At 38.8% G+C, this 23255-nt stretch overlaps 1 protein-coding gene across 1 annotated transcript in view; it reads right to left on the reverse strand.

Moving 5' to 3' along the window:
• LOC108615011 (homeobox protein invected) overlaps window positions 1-23255 on the reverse strand; it is a 47786-nt gene that overhangs the window by 4553 nt on the left and 19978 nt on the right. The window lies entirely within an intron of this gene.

A 23255-nucleotide genomic window follows, 5' to 3' on the forward strand; every position in this document is an offset into this window, starting at 1 on the left:
ATGATGCAACGTGAATGAGCGCACAATTAAATGCCAAGGGAGTTAGCATACAATACATAATATCCGAACTCCGATTTGAATGTCTTAAATGGGTCAGCTTGGAGGACTATGTGGCCAGATCATCTGGCACACACATAACTGACTGAAATTGACTTATAAAGATCTCAAACTAACGGGCCACACACAGCCTCAGCCGTCACACTGGAGCCGCAACAGAACGAGAGAGAGAGAGACAGTGAGGAAGAGAGAGAGGGAGAGGGAGAGGGGGAGAGTGAGCGAGAAACCGGCCAGAGGCAGCTGGTTAACTTGGCCCAGGCGGCGACTGAGCCATGTAAGCGATATGTTTGACAGTGTCGCAGGGACGCGGGACGGTGCGAGGCTTTGCCTCAATTTTCTTGTTCTCGTTGGGGGCCTCTCGACTGATATCGGATCTTGTTGCCCAATCTAATGATCGGCCAGCTCATTAATAAGCCATAAAAACAACACGTTGCCATGGAAATTTACGCGTCGCAAGTGAAAGTCGATTCATTATGACAGTCCATAAATATGTGACGAACGTATTGACTGATTAAATGCACTTTTCTTCATATGGAGCCCGGCAAAATGATTAACACTACCACGTGGGAACAGTGAAAGGTATACTTCTTATCTCCATAGTGCGTGATCTTTGCGCGCATTTAATAAATAAGCCATAGCAGAATAAGCTCGCCCTCTCAGGCATCAGATTATATATGAATAGATAATAATAATATATCAAATTATCTTGACTCCCACTCTCAAGATAGTAATATTATAAATTTTTGGTGAGCTATCTATTTATATATACAGAGAATTAGGTTTAAACTTTTCAAAGGCTTATCAAATCTGAAGCCCGACACCTTGGTACTCGAAGTACTCTAGCCTAAAATGCAGAAGTTAAACGCTTCATAAAGTGTAGACGGTGTCTTCAAGAACTATTCTTATTATTCTCAACTACTTTTGTACTACATTCTTCAATCCGCTCAGTATTCAGAAAGTTTTGTAAGCAATTGGTTTAATATATATTATAAAAACATCTTTTAAACCTATTTACCTACGGGGGAATCGCATTCATGTAAAATTGTATATTACTTAAAAACAAAATAGCCATTTGTTTTATACTCTGTCACTGCCCATATCTGTTCCCATTAAACTAAGCATTTACTGTTCAATTCTGAGACTAATATATGTAATCACTTAGACTAATATTATCCCGAGACGTTTCGTGCAACTACCTAAGCATTTTATATGAAATTGATTCAGCTTTCATCTTAACCTTCTCTCTTATTGCACATTCCACGGCATTGGCCTATTGTCTTCTACCTGTTAGCACCTACACAAAAATCACTGCGTCAATTTGCTGTTGCTATCTGTTACGCCCGCAGTCCACCCCCTTCTATCTCTCTCCGATGCTCTAGCGATCGCATGACAGGCAAATTAACGCTGCGGTTGCGATTGCATTGCGATTGCGGTACCAATGCCTCAGCCATTGTCACTGATGATGATGATTGACACGACGATTGATTCGATCGCACGTTAATTGAAATGATTGACACGCCGCAGTCGCAGTCGCAGTAGCAGTCGCAGACACAACTAACATTCTCCAGAACTAAATATATATATTTCTATGTATATATTATCGATGATTTGGATGTCGGCAGTTGACAAACGATGCCGAAGCCGTTGCCGATGCTTGTGGGCCGGCGGAGAGGGGGTGGCTAGCCGAACTGTCGACGGTTTGTCTATCGCTCAATCGGATCGTGGCGCAAATCAAAAATAGATACAACACGCTAAATGGCTAAGATGGCTTGGCTTTTAGGCCTAATCCGACGACGCTCAAGTTGAAACTTGTCGGCCTTTCCGCACACAACATTCCAGCGCATAATCTGCGCTGTCACATGGAAATATTTAGATATATTTTTAATTGCTTTATCAATATTGTTGTTGTTGTTAGCTGTTGGGCGTTGTTGACTGTTGCAGCTGGGCTATTTGCATGTTTTGGCCATGTTTTGCATAGCAATTGGCCAATGCTGAGCCTTTCATCAACCGCACTGCTTCGCTGTGTGAAAGGCGTCAGAAACATGTTACACAACTGAAGTCGAATCGAAAAATCACTTATGATTTATGCTGGATATGCGGGATATGCTACTCGCTGGAACTAACATAGGTAATTAGCCTGAACAGCATATATCATAGACTTTTAGTCTACATAAAACTTATTGCTTGAAACAAATTCCAGAAAGTTTAGCTGAATAAAATTGTAAGCAATAAAAGACTGGTAAAGCTGATACTGCCCGACTAGAAATTACTCGGTACACGCTGACGTTCACGATAACAATAATATTGTTCCTTTGCGGAAATCTATTTTAAATCTTTAATATATTTCATTATTAAATAAATCACTATTCCACTTATAGATGGATAGATGATATGGAGAAATAGGACAGTCATGTTTGGCCATGCCTCAATTCGAATGCTAAATGCTTTCACATTTGCAATGCTCCCAGACTAATAGTAAAATAGATTTATTAAAAAGTTATGCTTCATATAGTCTACGAATTATTAATTTATGTTAATAAATAATTAATATGCATTTTTGTTCAACTATATCTATGACTCCTCAAAATATTTTCTCAGTTTGATGTTTGCATGGAAAGAAGTTCACTGTCTCAAGGCCACAGTCAAGTTATACTTATTATTATAAATGAATCATATAAATATTCTTGTATTCATAATAAGAAAAGCTTTCAAAAAGGCTGCCTACAATTTATACACAATAATAAATACAAATATAATAAATTGTTCAAATCTCGCTTCCCTTTCTCTCTCTCTCTCTCTCTCTCTCTCTCTCTCTCTTTTTTAATCTCTTACTAGCTAATTGCTTACCCTGCCCCCGATTACCCGCATTCGATTGAAAACAACTTCATTTAACCTTTGCAATTTTCACACTAACGCCTTTACGCTTCAGTTGGCGAGTCGCGATCGTAAGTAAGTGCTGCGATCGTATCGGATCGGATCTATTTGGTTTTTGGTTTCAATTTCACATACATGCGAATAACATTGATTGGGTCCCTGTGAGACCGCACAGCGACTGCAACTGCGACTGCAACTGCGACTGCAACTGCAACGACGTTAACGACATCGAAAAAAATTGTAAACCGCATTTTCCGCTGATATTAGCAAACAATTTCATTAAGAAACTGCAATCGATACGAGGAGGCTGAAGCGAATCTGCTTCGTATGCCATCAGGTGGTTGGCTTACTGGCTTAGTGGCTGCCTGAATGGAGATGGAGGTCCGCTTCGATATCGATATCGAGCAGCCAAAGTATCTGAAAGTATCTGCATCTGTGACTGTGAAGGCATTTGTATTGCTGCTGCTGTTGGTGCTGCTGGATCTAGTATCGGGCTTAATAGACCCGTCGCACAGCTTTTGCAATTGAGGTGTGAACATTTTACGCTTCTATGGATATTTCGACTAAATTAGCGCCGACTGCGCCACATCTACGGATCTCAATTAACGCAATCGCTAACCCACAGATTACTGCAATGCGGCATTAGATCAAGTTCGAATCGAAGGGAAACCGCGAAATGATTGACTGACTGACTGGATGATTAACTTACAGAGTGATTGGTTAAGGCTATGATTGCTTGGCTGACTGAATCACTCACTGTCCGATTGGTTGCGATTTACGGAAGAACTTTACGACTTTCTGATTGACTGAGTGAATGACCGCTAATTAATTGATTGATTGTCTGACTAATTAGGACACTTGTTTGCTCAATGATGGACAATAACATTTATTCCCTGATTGATTGCATTATGGAATGACTATATAATTAACTAATTATAATTGATAATTGTATGATTGACTAATTATAAAGATGAAATTGCTGTCTGATTGAATGAGCAATTGTCTGACTCATTAACGAACTGGTTGGCCGTAAGTGACTTAACGAGCCACTGTTTGAATGATTAGGTGACGGGCTCAATGATTGATGAGATTGACAGATAAATTTACCTTTCTGACTGACAGAAAAAGTGACTGATTGGCTTGAATGACTGCTTGAATGATTGACTTACTAAAATATTGATTGCTTCATATTCTGATTGACTTTCTGACAATTTCACTCATTGTTTGATTGCATGAATGACTGATGAATAGACTGATTGACATATTAGCTGATTGACAAGCTCCCTGAATAATTCCCTGAACTTACTGAGCTACATTGGAGTTCAATCGGCACATCTTATTGATTGATCGACGGTTGAGCGGCAGACTGACCGACTTTCACTCTAATGAGCACTCCACATCAGAGCTCCAAATCTTTATGTTCTTGTGGATGGGACCACCCCAAAGTCAGTTTGTTTATGCGTTTGTTGCGGTAGTCGAAAATCGGTTGCTATAAACACAAAATTAAGTCAAAGAGAGCGATCGATGCGCGAGCTTCCAATTTCGAATGCTCTGACTATTTGCCTAATGAATATTAAGATTACGAACGCGTTCAAAGTCATTGTTAAAGGCGAGAAGAGCGACCCAAGCGGCGATCACTGATCAGCGATCGACGATCAACGATCAACAATCAACTTTTGACCCACCTGAGAGCTGAAGTTCGGACCATGGCATGGCGTCAGCTCCAAATAATTTGTAGTTCGATAAATGTTCGTTTTATGGCTCTATTAGTGGCCCGTTCGCCGCTCCATGCTGATAGCTGTGCTGGCTGGGGCGGCTCCCAAGCTGCACATTTTAATTACGATCGACGTGTGGGGCAGCACATGGAAGGCACAGACCAAGCCTATGGCTGAGTAGCAGTCATAAGAAAACAAATATGCGAATAAGTATGTTCACACCATGCCCACCCAACATTAACATCAATCTTCCACGGATCAAAGATGCAAAACACTTGAGGACCACACCGATGAGCTCAAAACAAACCCACCAGACGCCGACACAGCCCCAATGATCATCACGACGAGCGACGATCATGATGATGCGCATTGATGCAGAAGATGATCAAGACGAAAGCGAAGCCAAAGCCAAAGCCGAAGCCGAAGCCGAAGACGCAGACGCAGACAATGTCTCAAATGGGCAGAGGCCACCGCAGTCCAGAGCTCACTGCGCTGGGCAGCAATATCAGTGTCTGAACTTGGGTTTGGCTCTGGGTCACACACAGTGGAAGCTTCAGAACTGCAGCCGATGCGCTGCAAGTGTGACGCTAGGGTATATGGGTGTAGATCAGTGAGGAAAGTAAAGACAAGCAAAATCATCTCTCCTCTAAGTGCTGCTGATAGCTGTGCAAGAAGTCGAATATTATGCTCATCTAGCTATATTTTCTGTTGCTTAACCAGTCGTTGCAGACCGGCTGTGCTGAGTGTAGGGTATGAGGCATGTTAAATCTGAAAATGTCTTAATAAAACAATTAATAGCACAGCTGAGCTCATAAGTTTTTATGCTGAGCGCATGATCAGAGAAGAGCTCAGAGTACAGGAGCGCATTTAACCGCAGCAGGAGTAAGGCCACCAGCCGCTCAGGGCTGGAAAAATGCAATGATCAAAGCCTAAGCCTCTAAATGTGAAGAATTTCTAATATATTGTATACCCCAATAAGTTTAAATATACAAAAATTATATGCATTTTGTTGGTATCCAAATATGGAGCCTCATTATTCCGCACCTGCGATTTTTATGGCCCTTCTTTTTTTTTTTTTTTTTTGTTCAGTCAATGGCGATCGTATATCGTGTACGTGTACTATAAAGTAATTGAAAAGCACAACAGATTGTTTTAAATATCAGGCGAGCCGCCCATGTTGACCACCTGTGTGTGAGGCTGTGGATGGGGCTGGCGCTGAGGCCTTTGCCCGTGCGGATTTATGGCCCGCTGCCAACCTTCAGCCAGATCTGGCCCCTGGGTCTCTCAACCTGACTCTGGCTTGCAGCTGATCCAACTCGACTCGGCTTGGCTTAGCGTGGCGCTCTTTGCTGAAAAGAGACGACGCCAACGAAAATCTTCAGCTCTTTGCGTTCGTCTGCTCTTATGCTAATTTCAAAGCCCGCGTCGAGGTTGGGTCTAAAACTGAGCCAGAGCCAGAGCCACAGTCGGAGTGGACCACACACGTCGAGTGTTTCGCATGCCAGGGCTGTAGCGAGGGGGCTCGGATCGGAGCTCTTGCTTTTATGGGCCCAAAGTATTCGCCACTGGGTTTTCGGTTTTTTTTTTTGATAAATTATCGATAAAATGATGCGATCACTTCGAATTCGGTTTATTCTTACCTACCGCATTCTTGGCCAAATTAAAAGCATATACGAATGTATGTGTGTGTGTGTGCATGTCTTTGGCTATCAGAGAGTAGAGAAAAGGCGCCTCTGTTTGTATTTGGAACTGTGACCGAATAACTAAAACTTGATTGAAGTCGATGCCGACGAGCGGACCTTCTTCACAACTTCTGTTCTTAATTAAGTTATCAAAGTTTTTATGACGTCAGCGCGTGTGTGTGTGCGTGTGTGTGGCATTCGCAGCTGGCGCCAGTGGCGCATAGAAGCTCACATACAGGATGCATACATATGGATATATGTATGTACAAAAGTATATATGTGTGTGTGTGCTTCGAGTGGAGAATGTGGATCGTTTACGTGGCTACTTGACAATTTGTGCGCCATTTCCTGCTGCCTGTCTGATGTCTTTACAATGTGCCTGACTTGTCAGAGCAGGCAAAAACAGAAACAAAAGAGCACAATGTGGGCAAGGCATTGTGTGTGTCTAACGAGTCGAACAATATCATACCCTAAGCTTGAGGGGAATTGAGAAACGAACCAAGTCTGCTGTATTGCATATCAAAATATGTCTAGCAGAACTAAATAGATTTGACTAGGTAAGTCAGATTCTAAAAGAACATTGATTTTCCGATCAAATGTACTAATAAATTTATACCTCTGTTCATTATGATATATGTATATAGACATACACAGTAATTCATCGATAAAGGCTTTATAATAAAATATAAAATTAATTTTTTATGCTTTTAAATACACTATATAACAATATTAAGACACTTGTTGAAGCTAAAAAGGTCATAAAATTGAATTATAAAATTTATTGCAAATACTAATCAAATGAAATTTTTATACTGTTCATTTATTTATTTATTTATTTATTTTAATTTGAAATATTATATTAGTTGCAAGTACTCATGAAATGTAATTTTTCAGTATCTATATCATTATAATTGTTTTTTTTTTTTTAATTTGAAATATTGTATTAAATAATTTGCAAATACTAAATAATTGAAATTTCATAATTTTAATTATATTAAACTATTTTTTTCAGCCTATCATGATGATCAGGCAGATTTTTCATATATAATATATTTTATATAAATATAAATTAGTTTCCGATTATCACCATAGAGCATTGATATTATATTTATGCTTCATACATACACTTAATTTTTTTTATATAGAAATGAAATCATATTATGGGGCCCAAATCTTAGCTAATAGTTTTCTTAATTGTAGTTTGCATCATTTCTTCTTAATGAATGCTCTATTTATATTAGAGTGCTAAATTGCATTTGAACTTTCTTCTAGATGTATATATAAATATTGTATATAGTATATATATCATTAATCTCTATTAGTCTCTTAGAGCAAAGCCTGTACCCTGTTAGGCCTATCACAAATTGAATCTATAATTGTTTTCTAGCAACGCTCAGCGGCCTGTCCAGGTCTGTGTAACTTCTTCGTAAGCGTATTTAATAAATAAACAACCTGCTGCATGCCAGGCTAATTCCTGGCCGACCCTATAGATTGGATCTGCGGTTCGATTCGTTTGTTAAAATTCTCACGCTCCTCGCTGGCGACTTTTAATTACTCGAACAGCTGAATCGATCGTTTGTTGATGTTGAAGTCTGCGTCTCCTAAATGGCAACCGATTGCGCCTTTAATTAAGTAATTAGTAAGAGAGGAAAAACCAACACAAACAAAAAGAGGCAAAACAAAAAGACAAAGTAAAAGAAGCAGCAAAAACAAACACAAACTGAGCTGAAAAAATTCAATTCAATTTCAGTCGTAATCTCTGCTTCAATTTCAACTGTCATTGGAGCTGAAGTTTATTTCCCTTTGCTTTAGCTCACCGCCTATCCACCACCCCCCTCTCACTATCACACTGTCTAGCTCGATGGGATAAGGGTTGGAGTCGGGGTTGGGGCTGGGGTTGGGATTCGCTGGGTGGCTGCATCAGAAAAACTGTCATTTGTCTATTTTTAACAGACACGCCGACATGAAGGATTTAATTAAATTCAACTCGAGCTGACAGCTTCCATGCAGCTTTGATAGCTCTGAGAGGCGGGAGTGGATATATCTGCAAGTGTGTGTGGCTGTGTGCGTATTTGTGTGGGTGTGGCAGCTCTCGAACTGCGTGTGTGTGTGTGTGTATCTTCGTCTGCAGACGCTCAATTTTCGATTTGTTGATTTTTGATGCATTCACTTTGAGTTTTTGCTTTATTTAAGCTTTCAATATGCAAATCGAATCGCAGCGTTCGCATTTGAAGCGCATAAAAAGTGCAACTCGAATTTTCTAATTGGCTGTGTGCAAATTGAAAAACCCATCAAACAGACATTGACGAGTGAGCTATGTAGGCTCATGTGATGCTTTAGAAATATTGGTATAGATATATGTATATAAATATATATATTTATACTTATTTAATTTTGAAAAATATGTAAATTTAAATAAAATAAAATTCAGTATAAACTTTATTTTAAGCACTTTAACTTTAATTCAATTGCTCAACCTAAATTAAATAAAAATGTTTTAAATTCAGCTCAAATAATTTAAATTTAAACCTTAAAGTTGAAGGACGTTTGAGCTATTTGATTCCCAAGTATATATGAGATTATTTTTATTTTGCCAAGATGCCGCGCTCAAAATTTAAATCAATATTTAAAATCTGCGTGCTCATTCAGAGAATTTACCTGCTTAGCTTTAATAAGCTTAAAGAGAACGCCGTAAAGAAAAGTAGGTCAAAATATAGCATTTATTATATATATTAGATCTTATATATAGGTATCTTATATAAGGCAATGTGTCAGTGAGCGCAAAGAATAGTCAAATAGATAATTTAGCTCTGATTGAAGTTCTATTCAAGAATATATATAACTTGTAGAATAAGGGCATATCAACTATCAAAGCTATAAAATAAATATGTGTATAGAATATCTCTTTAGACTACTCCTAACAATAACTAACACTCAATCTTGATGACCTCCTTCAATTAATAAATAATTGAGCGAATCACACAAACTTAGATTGCTCAACAATTTATCTAGATTTGTGTCGCTTATCTTCAGCTGTCGATTCGAATTCGTTTTCCATTTGCAATTTGCACATTATTTATACAGGCCATTAAATCACAGCTAATGACTCACTTTGCCTGCAATTACATACCAGATACAGGTAACTGACAACCTCACCCCACCACGCCCCACCTCCATTTCCACCTGCACAAACTCAATTAGCCAAAATGAATATGTCACCGTCATAATTTTCATGAGCCAAATTGGTTGACTGGCAGCAATTTCGTGGCAGCAATTGTTCTACAACCAACAATCAGCGCCAGTTGTATTGCATGTTGCACAGACGACAACAACAGCAACGGCAGCAACAACAACAACAACAGCTTTTTGCATATAAAGAGCCATAGCAAAAAATGCCATAAAACTAGCGTTGGTAGCATAATTAAGAACACGAATTGGCCAAGTTAGTAATAGACACATGCATGAGTGTGCATGTGTGTGCATGCGTGAGCATGTGTGTGTTGCCAACAACGTGCATCAGTCAACATGGCAGCAATTTGGTAGCTAAAAGCCGCACGCCGACTCATTTAGACTCGACTCGACTCTGAAACTGGAAGCCAAGAGATTGGCTCCGTTTGCTATGGCCATTTATGAAATTAAGTTATTTTGCTCTTGGGGCTAGTAGCGGCTGCACTTGCAGCTGGCTGCAGCTGCAACAGCGACAACAGCAACAGCAACAACAACAACGTTGTCAGCCACTTTTAAATGAGTTATTAGCCTCCAGTTGACAACGAGTTTTGCTGCTGCCAGTTTAAATGCTTGTCTCTGAATTATGGCCACGCCCACTTTTGTAGCATCCTTGCGCAGTGACCTAGCCGCAAATTAGATGTAACACATTTTACCTCAGCTCATTTTCTCTCTCTCTCTCTCTCTCTCTCCCTCTCTCTTTCTCTATGTCTGTTCAGTTTGACATGCTGTAAGTCGTGTTTATTTTGCACGCTAATCATAAGGCCATAAACAGAGTCAATAATCCAACCACCAGCACCCCACAGCACACAGCCTCAACCAGCAACCCCCACACATCAACACACACATGCACACACAGCTCGCTGCGTGTGTCGACAAGATAAGCCGCATTCATGAGACCATTTAAGCACTTGATTGCCGCACGTGGCAGCCCGAAGGGCAACACTGCTTGAAGGGTGTAAGTATTTTATTGAATTAGAAACAAGTGTAAGTGCGCTAATAATGCCGTTGAGATACCCTATATTGGAGTGTTTAGAATAGCAAATCAGCTAGATCTATTGTAAGTGCTTAATGCAGGTTTTATTGAGCTTCCGTATAAAGTATATAATTGGAGTGTATAGAATTATCAATACGTGATGTTTGGAGAGAATTCTATTCTATTCTTTCTATTTTATTTATCAATTATCAAATAGAATATTAGACTTAGTATTAAGAGTTTGGTTAGACGCAATTCTTATAAAAAATTTTACTGTTTATCTATAATCTTATATGTTTAAAAAAATAGTTTATTTATCATTACATTCTAGTTAATTTCTTCAAAAGGCCGTCATAACTAAATTAAATTAAATTATTATTATTATTTTTTTTTAATTTTAAGCAAACATTTGGGAACGTCTTGAATTATAAGCTTTCAGTCATCTGTAAGGCTGTAAGGAAGCCATCTATTTAAGCAAATATGGTCAGTAATAGAGCTATTATTCAGTTCATATCAACCAATATTCTAAAATAACTTTCATATATGTAAACATAATATAATGGAGCAAACAATATTAAGCTGCAGTTAAAACCCTTCAAACATTTGTTAATCAGACCAACTGAAATTGATTTTTCCAAACTGATTATTCTCACATGACTGCACTTCGTTTAAGATAAAACAAACAAATTTAATATATATACAGTCTCTAAATACTTTTCGCCTTTCTGAAATGATATTAAACTCTTAAGCAAAGCAAATACAAATTGCTCTGCCCTTCCACATTTTGGTCACCCTCGCCCGCTCCTTCTTTTTCATTTGCATTGATTGTGAACGGGAAAATTAATTAAGTTTTGGCCAAGTCGTGGCAACTTGTTGACTAAATGTATCACAATAAATGGCCGGCCATCAATTGGCAGCTGCCAAGCGTCGCGTTTCATTTGCGTAATCCCTGACAGCAGCATTCGATTCGCTTTGTCATGTTCGCACCCAAGCGAAAAAGGGCGAAAGCTTTTCAAAACATTCAGCGAACAGTCAACGAAATTGTTGCGCCTCGAAAGGCCGAAGCCAGCGTTTAGTTTAGACGCTAAAGAATGCACAATCATTGCAGCAACCCTCGTATGAATAAACACGTGTAGCTATTCTGGCTATTGTGTCTATTGTCTAAGCTGAGCATGGGGCAACAGTGCGTATGCGCAATTCATTCAGCTCTCTGGACAAAGGCAAAGACAACAAACAACAACGACAACAACAACGATTGCAACAATTACATTTCAATTAAATTTGTCAATTGCCGCAAAAGTCTAAATGAATAATTGCACAGATATATATAGTATATATATATATGTGTATATATATATCTATATGTATAAATATATTTCAGATTGTGCTACATTTTCCATTCAGAACTCATTCATTATTCAAAGTTGGCAATTGTCACATGTTTTAATACCCATTAAAAGTGGGAATAAAGGGTATGTTTGCTCTGTACAAATGTATGTAACGGGCAGTAGAGTCTTTGTACTGAGCAGGATTAGATGCTGTCTACAACTAAGCATATCCGTATGCCTCTATGTCGGTCTATCCTACCTTTAACTTTACATATGTATATATATTTAATTTCACATCCCATGTTGGCGCAGTTTAGGGCATCTTTTAGTCAGGCACAGCCACGACTAGAGCTCACTTGCTTGATTTGTTTTGGTTTTGCAGCTACTGGCAGCTGCTTGTTAACACGCTAAATGTGTCTGCTACACAAATATGTATCTGTATCTGTATCTGTGGCTGAGTAGCTGTTGTATCTGCAGACTGCACGGCCACAGAATATTAATTACAAAACTGCAGTAGCAAACAGACAAGCAGAGACAGAGAGACAGAGCGGACAGAGCGTACAGCGTTTAATTCATTGCCCATTCGATTCATTTCATTTCGTTTCGTTTCGCTTCGTTTCGTTTCAGCTCGAGTTGAGTTTCTCTCACACATTGATTGATACGCCCCAAACCCGATCGATCCGGCCAGTTGTGCAACATTTTTATTGAAATTGCAACAATTTATGCAAGCAATTAAGTAGTCGACAATGGCTGCAGGACTCTGTGGCATGCAACGAAATTTGTCTGCGGCAACTGCATGTGCTGCATGCGCAATGTGCGCCGCCACATTGAGGAAGTAAAACGGGCTCATTAAGGCAGACCGAAGCTAAATTTCATTTGAGGCGTTTATTGATGAAAATGGTGTTGCCACAACAGCAACAACAACAACAACAACAACAACAACATGAGCAACAACCACTCAAAGTTGTTGATGGCGCCATGAATAAAGAAATTAGCGCCATAAAATATGCCGGGAATTTCGCATAGAAAGTTCACTTCGTTCGCAATTTATAACACCAGCCACGTCCCTGCCCCAAATGCAAGCCGTGGAAATAGCAATTGGAAAATCCATGCAATATTCAATCAACATAAATCAGAGAAACATTTGAGCTATTCGCATTCACAGCTGCATTAGCTTTGGCTGGAAAATTGATTACTAAAAACAAATATATCAATATTTTATAGATGGAAAACATTCGCATTAGTTATAGAAAAATCTTTTGGAATTTGGGAGAGCTAGAGTTGCCATTAGCCATTCAAGACAGACAAGCAGGGTAGTCAGGGTAGTTCCTCGTCAGTTATACTCTGAGCCTTTACAAAAAGAAGTCTGTAAGAATATTTATTGCAAGCAGGCTGGAAAGTTATCATAGAGGACAAATACTCAGTATGTAGACAACTTTTTTAGTTACTGTAAACAGTTAATTAAAGAAAGAAATACATCAACTTGGAGAACTATGCATGATTAATGTCAAATGCGATATTAATATTAATTAATATTTCCTTTCCCTACATTCAAAGAAAATTTGGATAACCTACGTAAATCTATCTAAAATATATACATCTTATTCTTGATCTTTATTCAATATAATAGAATACAAATTTTAATTATCCTCTATACTTTATTCCAATACATATAAAATATTGAAATTAAATATATCTTAAATAATTATTAATTATATAATTATGATATTTGTAATTCTAAATTCACGAATTTCCCTTCGCTCATCTCATCGACTGCAATTGTACTTTAGGTCTGACATTTGGAGGCCATTAGCATACAATTAAGGCAACCACATGCCGCATGCCTTCTCCTCTCTATACACTCTCCCCGCTCTCCACTCCCCTCACTCTGGTGCAGACCACAACTAATTATGTGTGCATCGTCATAACAATAATTCTTAAGCCCCCCTTGCGATGAACATGTCTGATAAGATATCAGATACAATTCTAGTAGCTGTGTGTGTGTGTACGTGTGTGCCTTGCACTCGTGTAAGCCAAGACACAAAAAGATGTCTCATCTTTGGGCTTAATTACTCGCACGCGTGCTAGAAATTTATATGAGCAGACGGAGCTCGCTACATCTCTCCGCTGTCCCCTCTGCGCCCTTGGTGACACTTGTGCCCAGATCGTCTGCCTTTGTCCCTCTGTCTCTTTCTCTGTCTCTTCTTCTTTCTCCCTCTCTTTCTCTCAGTTTTCTGATTCTGGGTCTGGGGCAATCGTCTGCTACAGCCGCGACGAAGACGTCTTACTTAGGCCCTGCCACCAGCAAGTGCCAGCTGCAGCAAAAGCTTCCTCCACACATTATTTTCATACGCTTGAGTTATTTAAATCTGAGTCGAAAATTCACTGTTTTTATGCATCATACTCTATTCTACTGGAGATGTGGAGATATGTGGCTATAGTTATATTTGAAAAAAAAGTTGAATTCAACTTCAAAATTAATAAAAAATTTAACATAGAATATGAAATAGGAAATAAGTTGATTTTTTTATAACCAAATCTAAATCTAAAATTTCTGATATATATTCTATGCCGAAATAGTAATATTAATTCTTTGAAATAAATATTTTTCGTCTATATTTTTTTGTATAATATATCAGTATTTAATTTAGTTTTCATGTTCATTTAATTTTTAATTGTAGGGTATTTTATAGTTGACTTTATTCGTATATATGCATATGTATATGAGCATACGTTCTTGTTTTGCTTAACATTTCTTGGCCATATGTTGAAAGTTGTTGTTGTTGTTGTTGTTGTTGCAGTTGCTGGCAACGAATTCGTTTATCTGTTCATGTAAAAGAAATTGTTGTTTCTGCTGCTGCTGCTGCTGCTGCTGCTGCTGTGGACCCACAGCAACGTTTTTGGCATCGTTAATTAACACATTAACATTTGCCAGTTGACATGATCAGCGGCTGAACTGAAAACTGTCGTATCGAATACGCCAAATCTTGGCATCTATATAAGTATATATGTATATATACATGTGTGTATGCGTGCATATATACATATATTTATTATGCAGTACTCAGGTCTCTGTCTGAAGAGTCCGCTGTTGATGAGTTCATTAGCGAACTAATTTCAACTTAAATTAAACTTAATGCGAACTGATGATCGTCATCAGCAGAGCAAACAAAGAATCAAGGCGCTAAAAAAACAAACAAAGCGACAAGCGGGCAAGCAACAAGCAACAAGCAACAGACGACACAGCCAACAACTGTAAAAAGGGGAGCAACAACTACGAGAAAATAAAAATGTTTTAATTTGCAGCTTCTGCCCATTCGAGCGGAAAAAATCAAAGGCGTAAATGCCGCGGCAGCCCCAAAAACCAGCAAAACCAACAACAGCAATAGCAGCAGCAGCAACAACAACAACAACAACAGCAGCAACAGTCGTCAATTTGCGTTGATCGCTGCTTCGTTTAAGCGCGCTCTCTCAGTCCAACATGCGGCTCCAACATGTTCGAAGCACAGCGCTAAGTGCGCGAGTGCGAGAGAGACGGAGTTAGGTGGAGAGAGAGAGCGTGCAGATTACACGAGTTGTTGCTGTTCTTGTTTTCTGCGTTTGCTGTGGCTGCTGCTGCTGCTGCTGCTGCTGCTCGAATCGGACACAGTGCACATCCGTTTTGTATTGGCGACAGAGCGCCCCCTGGCCCACAGCCCTTACCCCTACCCTCACACACTGCAGCACCCGCTGGCTGTGCTCCTGTCGCTCCGCTGTTATTAATAAAGACCACACATTTTGACAACGAGAGGACCACCCAAGTGCAGCTGCCGCTGCCGCTGCCGCTGCCGCTATCGCTGCAGCCACAGTTGCAGCCTCAGTCGCAGTGGCAGTCGCAGTCGCAGTCGCAGTCGACGTCTCTTCGTCTCATAGTTGGCTGCCCTTTTGCATGCTTTGCAATTTAGAGGCCTCGCTTAATTATATGCGGCCAAGAGGGAACGCCGGAATGAAAAGCAGCGGCACTGCGAGGCGCCCGCGTTCTTCTTTAATTCCCAAATGCTCGCTGAAATGCAAATTGTTACGAATGCAACCCCCACCAGCAGCCGAGCAGAGCGACGCGGCGAAGAGCGAAATACGATGAACGGTTAACAGCAAACGACGAACGGCGAACGGCAAACGGCGAGAGCGAGATGCCTATCGGTGTTTTGTAATTACAATCGAGGGTAAATATTTATGGCCGCCTGCTTGCGTGTGGTCAGGCATGGTTAGTTCGACTTCTTCTTTACGGCGCGCGCATCTGGACGGGGGTTGATGCTAACGTAAGCTGCGGCCAATGGCGCCCACCAGTTAATAAAAATGTCAACTGCCAAATGCCATTATGCAAATCCCAATAAACCAACAACAACCACAGCAACAACAACTGCGACATAAACAAGCTACCCAACAGAAGAAAAACAACATCGACGATAACTAATCCACAATCAATCGAGAATGACAACAGCAGCAAAGCTACAAAAAACAGAAGCGCAGCGTCGTCAACAACTATAGATATCAGGTGAATTACACTGCGCTACAAAAGTGATTGAAATTGGGATCTCCAAGAATTGAAGAAGAATGAAAAAGCGATGGGAAATTAAATGGCAAAATACAATATAATATAATATAATATGCTTATTGTATTTAACTTATTTGCAAAATATTATTTGAATAGTAGTAAAGAGGAAATTAGATATGGGAAGTAGAGGAAATAGAAGAAATAGGTTAGAGAGAATAACTGTAATTTGTATTACATTTACCATTGTTTAATAGACTTAAAAATAAAAAACCTGAATTAAAATTTTTATATTTGGGAAACTCATACATAAATATTATTTATAATATTTATAAGAAAATTACTATGTTTTTATACATATTTGTATTATTTTTAAAGTACATATATTTCCAATAGGTATGCGTATTCATGTGTATTATTATTTTTATTATTACTCATATGTATGTATGTATTAAAATTCTTATTGCAGAAAATATTCAAGTAGCAAAATACTTTATATCCCTTTTGTCTAGTGTAATTATACTAAGCTGCTTGCATTAATGTTTACAGCTTACAACCTTACGAACCAATAAAAACAAATACAAAGAAATGACAATTAATTTTTTGTTTTTGTCGCATAGTGCTGTTACTAGTGTTGTTGTTGTTGTCGTTCCTTTCTTTCTTTCTCTTGTGTTTTGTTTTTGTTGTTGTGGTTAGCGGCCTTCATTTACAGCCGGCAGCAGTAGCAACAACAACAGCAACAACAACGGCAACGACAACGGCGACAACAACAACAACAACAACAGCAACAGCAAGAGAAGAGCAAAGACCACCCCTAAAGCAGCCTCATCCTCAGCTTCAGTTGCTGCCTACACTGATCTTCCTTGGTGGTCCTGCTGCTGCCAGCGTCGCTGCCTCAGCTGCTGCTCCCATTGTTGGCGGATTTGCCAAACTTTGACGCCAACTGAGGCCCAGCTCAAGTCGAAGTAGAAGTCGAAGCTGAAGCTGAAGCTGAGGCCGAAGCCGTCGACTGGTTTCACTTTGGCTTGGACACAGTGAGTCACAGAGAGAGGGAACTCCTAGGTGGAAGTGGACATGTGTGTGGTCCGCTGACGTACTGAATCATCGACCACGACCCAATGGAGAATGAATATCAACATGATCATGATGATGTTTGTGAAGCTCATCATTGGATTCTTGTGTGCGCCAGTTGCGGGTGCGTCTTTTGGTCACTGAGCCACAGACAAAGATGAAACGGTAGAGGGAGATGGTGAGTGGACGAGGGAGAGGCAGATAGGGAGCACAGCATCAGCTTGGACTGTGATCGCGGCACAGATCTCCAATTAGCCTGCCTTCTGGTTGATGACTTAATTAAGTCTGTGTGGCGCCTGGCTGTGGCATTGTTGCTATTGTTGTTGCTGTTGCTGTTGTTGTTGTTGTTGTTGTTGTGGCATCGATTTCGATTGATTTGTGTGGCATGGCAAGCAAACGGTGGCAGCCAGACCAAAAGGAAACTGAGAGCCCAGACAGAAACAATCTGTTGGCTCTTCTAGTTAATTGGAAAGAAAACTGCAATGCGAAAATGGGGAAGACTACATGATTTATATGCAAAGAGCCCCACACACAAGCACACACACACACACGCAGCTCACACACAGAGAGAGAGAGATCATCAGAGACATGCAGCATGCAGCTTTGGTTTAAGTGTTTTCCAGCATTCTGTGACATCTTTTGCGTCACATTTCGCATGTTGTGAAATATTTCACAAATCTCAGCCAGCAGCGGCGCCCTTTGAAGGCAGCAAACGGAATCATTGTGGGTGGCCCCCCTTAACAATTTAATGGTTTACAATGAAAAATGTGTATGTGTGTGTAAGGAATTAGGTCTAGTCGTAGTAGGCGTGTGTGTGTGTGTGTGTGTGGTCTTCATGACTCAGTTAGCCAGAAGTTGAAGAAGGGGACAGAGAGCGACAACAGCTTTTGAGCCAAGCTGACGCTGTGTTAGCCCGAAACACTTATTGAATGAGCCACTAGCTTTGACAACAGTTGCGGGCGCGCCCCGTTTTAATGGATTTTTAATGACAAACATTTGGCCAGCCAGTGCACTAGCTGGCCAGTTGGCTAGTTGGCCCCTTTGCCCGTTGGCCTTAAAGATACAAAAATAACTCATTTCGCTTGGCTACCGTATGGCGATATGGCCTCTCTCCTCAGTCCTCAGTCCGCAGTCCTCGTTTGGCATAATCACATAATCACATGGCCGCAGCCACAATGGACTGCTCCAACCGCTCGCCCCGACTAATGTCAACAAATTGACGACAATTTTGTTACGCAGCTCGAGTGCCGCCCACAATTTAGTGGCCGCCGCTGCAGCTACAGCTACAGTCCCAGTGGGCATCGCGCTGAGCTCTCAACTGGAGCGCAATGATTCGTTCGAGTTCGGTTTGAGCGCGGCGTTCCGGCGGTTCCAGCTGCCTGCGTTTCCAGTTCTGTTTACTTGCCGCCGTTTGTCAGTTGAGTAAAGAGCATTTAGCTAGCTCCATCAAATGGGCATTTAATACCCTGGAAACTAGTTACCAGAACAGCTCTGATGACTATAATAAGAACTGTTTGAATTATTGAGAGATCTCTACTCAAGTCAGTTACTTAGTTGGGTAAGAAAGCGCTTAGGCATATCTGAATTGAAGACTAAGAAAACAAGAAACATCTAGATGTATCGGGTGTATATATATAACAAAATGCATAGCAATCTTAAATATAATATATATTTTTATATAATCTATATCAGAGTCTATGTAATAATAATCTTAGAAATGTTTTCTTCACTGGATTCTTAGTCAGTAAAAACTAATAAGAATCACTCCATAAATTTGTGAGTTTAAGACCTAAGGAACTTTCTTTTAATATTTCTTATATATACATTTTGTATATAAATGATCAATAAATCTCTTATCTTTGTATTAATTTTATAAAATTAATAAAAAATTATAAAATAAAGCTACAAAATATATTTCACATAACTATTATAATGATCAAGACTTACGCAAAGAAATCTTTTTTCCCAAATTGATATATTTGTTGAAACATAAAGAAGCCTAACTCAAGCTAAATCAGAACTTGCAGGGTATTTCAGAATTTGTACTTCTTCTACTGCTGTATATTTCGCATCAGCACTGAGCGTGCCCCGTTTACCACATGCCAGCGATTCACATTGCGCTTGCTCGTCTTCTTCTTGAATTCACCTGCACTTGTTTCATGCTCCCCAAACCCTCCTCCCTCCTCCTATCCAACGCCATCCATACACCATCCATTGGCCGTGAGTATTCAGCGCTTAGGCATACAAACAAACTGTCAGCTCGCATTTTGTGTAGCTGATGGATTTTACATTAAGCACACACACAGACACGCATACACACACATATATACACATATATATTTAGCCAAGATTTGTTGTGCTTACATTTGAATGAGAAGGTCATTTGAATTACAAATGAAACTTGGACTAGTTGAGCGAAAAGAATTATGAAAATAAAGTCGAGTAATTTAATGTTAACATTTCAATGTAAGCTTCTTCAATCAAGAGGAAGAGGAAGATCAATCAAGCTAAACCTTCTCCTACATAAACTCTATTCTCCCACCTGCTGACGTCGTAGAACTATTAACAGCAGCTTAGCTGCATGTTAATATCTACATGTTAAAGGTCAATGTTAAGTGCAGCTTTACATTTAGTTTAAACACTGTGATCTGTCTGAGATCAAACGGCTCGATTAAATCAACAATACAAAGCGGCAATCAATCAATTAATAGAGTTATTTAACAACAGCCACACATTAAAGCAGTTTGTTATGCAACTGCATGATTTGTCAGTTACAGGTGCCAAAAGGTAGCAGCCATTTTACCTGTGTGTGTGTGTGTTGCTGCTGCTCAAATACATTTGCACACGTGTTAAAGATGTGACCCGTTTCTTGAGTGATGGCAGCTTGAAGCACTCCAAAAAAACGACTCAAGTCGAGTCGAGTCGCGAGTGGAGAGTGGAGAGTCGAGACAAATGGTGCACAGAGCGGCTACAGCAGTTCACGAAACTCAACCTGGACAATTAACACCTGCCTCGTCGACTGCGAGTAAAAAAGCGACTGCGGCAACAATAATAAATAATAATTGCTCCAATGGTAAAAACATGGCCAACAAACGCGTTTGTCAAAACACCAACAACAACAAGTGAAAGAACGAGCTACACACACACACACACACACACACACACATATATATGTACATATACATATACGCACACCTGCTGCTGTTGCTGCTGTCTCAACACCTGGGCAACTGCGCAAGGAGATGGCGAATGGCCAACGTTTTACTGTTAGGGGTCTGTGTCTTGGCTCACTCACGACACACGACAGCAACAACACAACATTCGCGCAACAACATCATTAAGCATAAAACATTATCTACACACACACACACACACACACACACAGAGTGAAATAACTCTTTGACTACATGTATTTGTTTTTTATTTTCTGTCATTTCTGTCGCGTTTCCATTCGCAAAATTGTGGAAATAAAATGTTTAAACGCAACTCGTTTAGCAATTATTAATACAATAAAAAAGAATAATATGATAAATAAATTAAAAGTGTCATTAAAAAGACATTAAATTGTTTATCAAAAATATGGCATAAGCTTACAACAACAACGACAATGAGACACAGGAAAATTATGAAAGTCACTTATTTCGATATTTAAAAAAAAATCGTATTAAATATGATTAAGGCAGCGCAGAAAAAGTTGTGTAATGAATGTATATATAATATAAATTGTAGGTAATACAAATATTAACAGAGATTTTATATTAAAAATTTATTTATATATGTATAAAATAATTATTTGTATATCAGAGATATTTATAGAGATATATGTAGATATGAGATATTTTACAAGTTTTCTCTATTTTTTTCTATATTCTTCAAAAGAACAAATTAAACACAGATCAGCCTTTGTTTCAGCATATATATATATATATATATATATATATATATATATATGTATATATACTATATATATATATATACTATATATATATATATATATATATATATATATAATTTATATATATATATACTTTTAATTTTGAAAACAGATAAATTGCTAACGATTGGGTAGGCAAATGCGAGCTCAAATTGAATTAAAATATTTTTTTCAAGTGTGAACCAAACAAATTGATTTACTTTATGAAAAAATACTATATTCTCTTCATAACTAGTTTTATATATGGCAAAAAAAAAAAAAAAATTAATTAACTAGGTGAATCAAACATTTAATCACAAATCGCCAATAGACGGACCCTAGCATAGTTTTTATCAGCTTAGACTTTCTCTTACAAACAAATCAGTCCCATCTCGGCCGTAACAATAATAATAATATGTAATCTAAAACAATGATTTATTCTAGCCATTTCTCGTCAATCTTAAGCTAACAATATTTGAACATTGAGCACTAGCATTAATTTAACAACTCATTACCAAATTGAATTGAGATTCTAATTTCATCATCAACATCGTCGCCATTGAGTAATATATCACTCAGGCAACAGCTTAAGCTATAAGCTTTCATTAGCTCTGCAAGGGTATTACGAGTCCTGGCAAACCACAGAAATACGCTCACTAATCTATAATTGCAGGTCAACCACAATTGGAGCCTCAAAATCAAAACTTGCGCTGGGAATTTAAATAAATGTAAGTGCAGGCCACAAATGAGAGGAACAGCCTTTGAGCAGCAGCAGATTAACCACAAGAAAGCCCCAAAACAATAAAAATAAACAACAGAAACCAAAAATATGCGAAAACAGGCGCCACGGGCTGCGTTGAAGGCCAGCTGCAGATGCTCGAGATGCTGAGCTCAGGTGAGTCTGAAGCGGAGCTCAACTGAGCGGAACGTCAACTAAATGCAGATGAACGTCGCCAGGGATGAATGTGGGTCTGTCGGCCGCTCCATCACACGGAGTACCACACGCATATCCAATTATTTAAATCCCCAAAAACTGCCAAAGAGAGAGAGAGAGAGAGAGAGAGAGACTGACTACCTTGATAATGAAATGTTTCAATCAAAGGCAGTTAAATCATTTAAATTGCCCCAACTCTTTCCGACTCCACAGCGAATGCTGAAAAACTAACTGCGAATAATAAAAATATGATTACGATGTATAAATGCAAATGGAGCTCTGCAAGCAGGAAGCTGTTAGTACGACTAAAGACCCATTTTAAGCATCGACCTCAGATCTCAGGCAGATGTTTTTTTTTTTTTTTTAGGTTTCTGTTGTTGTTATTTAATTCCGACTACAGGACATGAGTACTCTGGGGACAACTTGTTAATGGACAACATTCTTCTGATTGGACCCGATCGAGGGTTTCTCCACAGCTATGCTGGGCATGAGTACTTGCATGTTTGTACCTTTTCTTCTTTGTTTGCGGATTTGTCGGCATCATATTAATCGAATAATCAGTTGCTTGTCAACAAGATGTTCTCGCATAATTTTGTTGCTTGTGGTACAGTAAATACACCACTAAGTGCTACCAGCAAAACTTTCTCAGCAGACGAATGAAATCACAAACTTTTGACTTATAGAGTGAATTCTGAGTGAATGATTCATTTAAATAATGTAAATAGAAAATGATAAATAATAATAATGAAAAGTAAATAATAAATTAAATTATAATTATTCAATAATATAAACACTAACTGTAAAATATTTATTTATAAGAAAATAAGATATATGATAATATTTTAACTTTAATTATTATTTTATTTATTTTTTACTACTTTATATATGTATATGATTTGCTCTGACTGTACTAAAAAATTAATTAGCTGACGATCAATGGTAGTTCAAT

This window comes from Drosophila arizonae, chromosome 5 (assembly GCF_054131065.1).
Source record: "Drosophila arizonae isolate 15081-1271.41 chromosome 5, UAZ_ARI_1.0, whole genome shotgun sequence".
In the NCBI taxonomy this organism is placed as follows: Eukaryota; Metazoa; Arthropoda; class Insecta; order Diptera; family Drosophilidae; genus Drosophila; species Drosophila arizonae.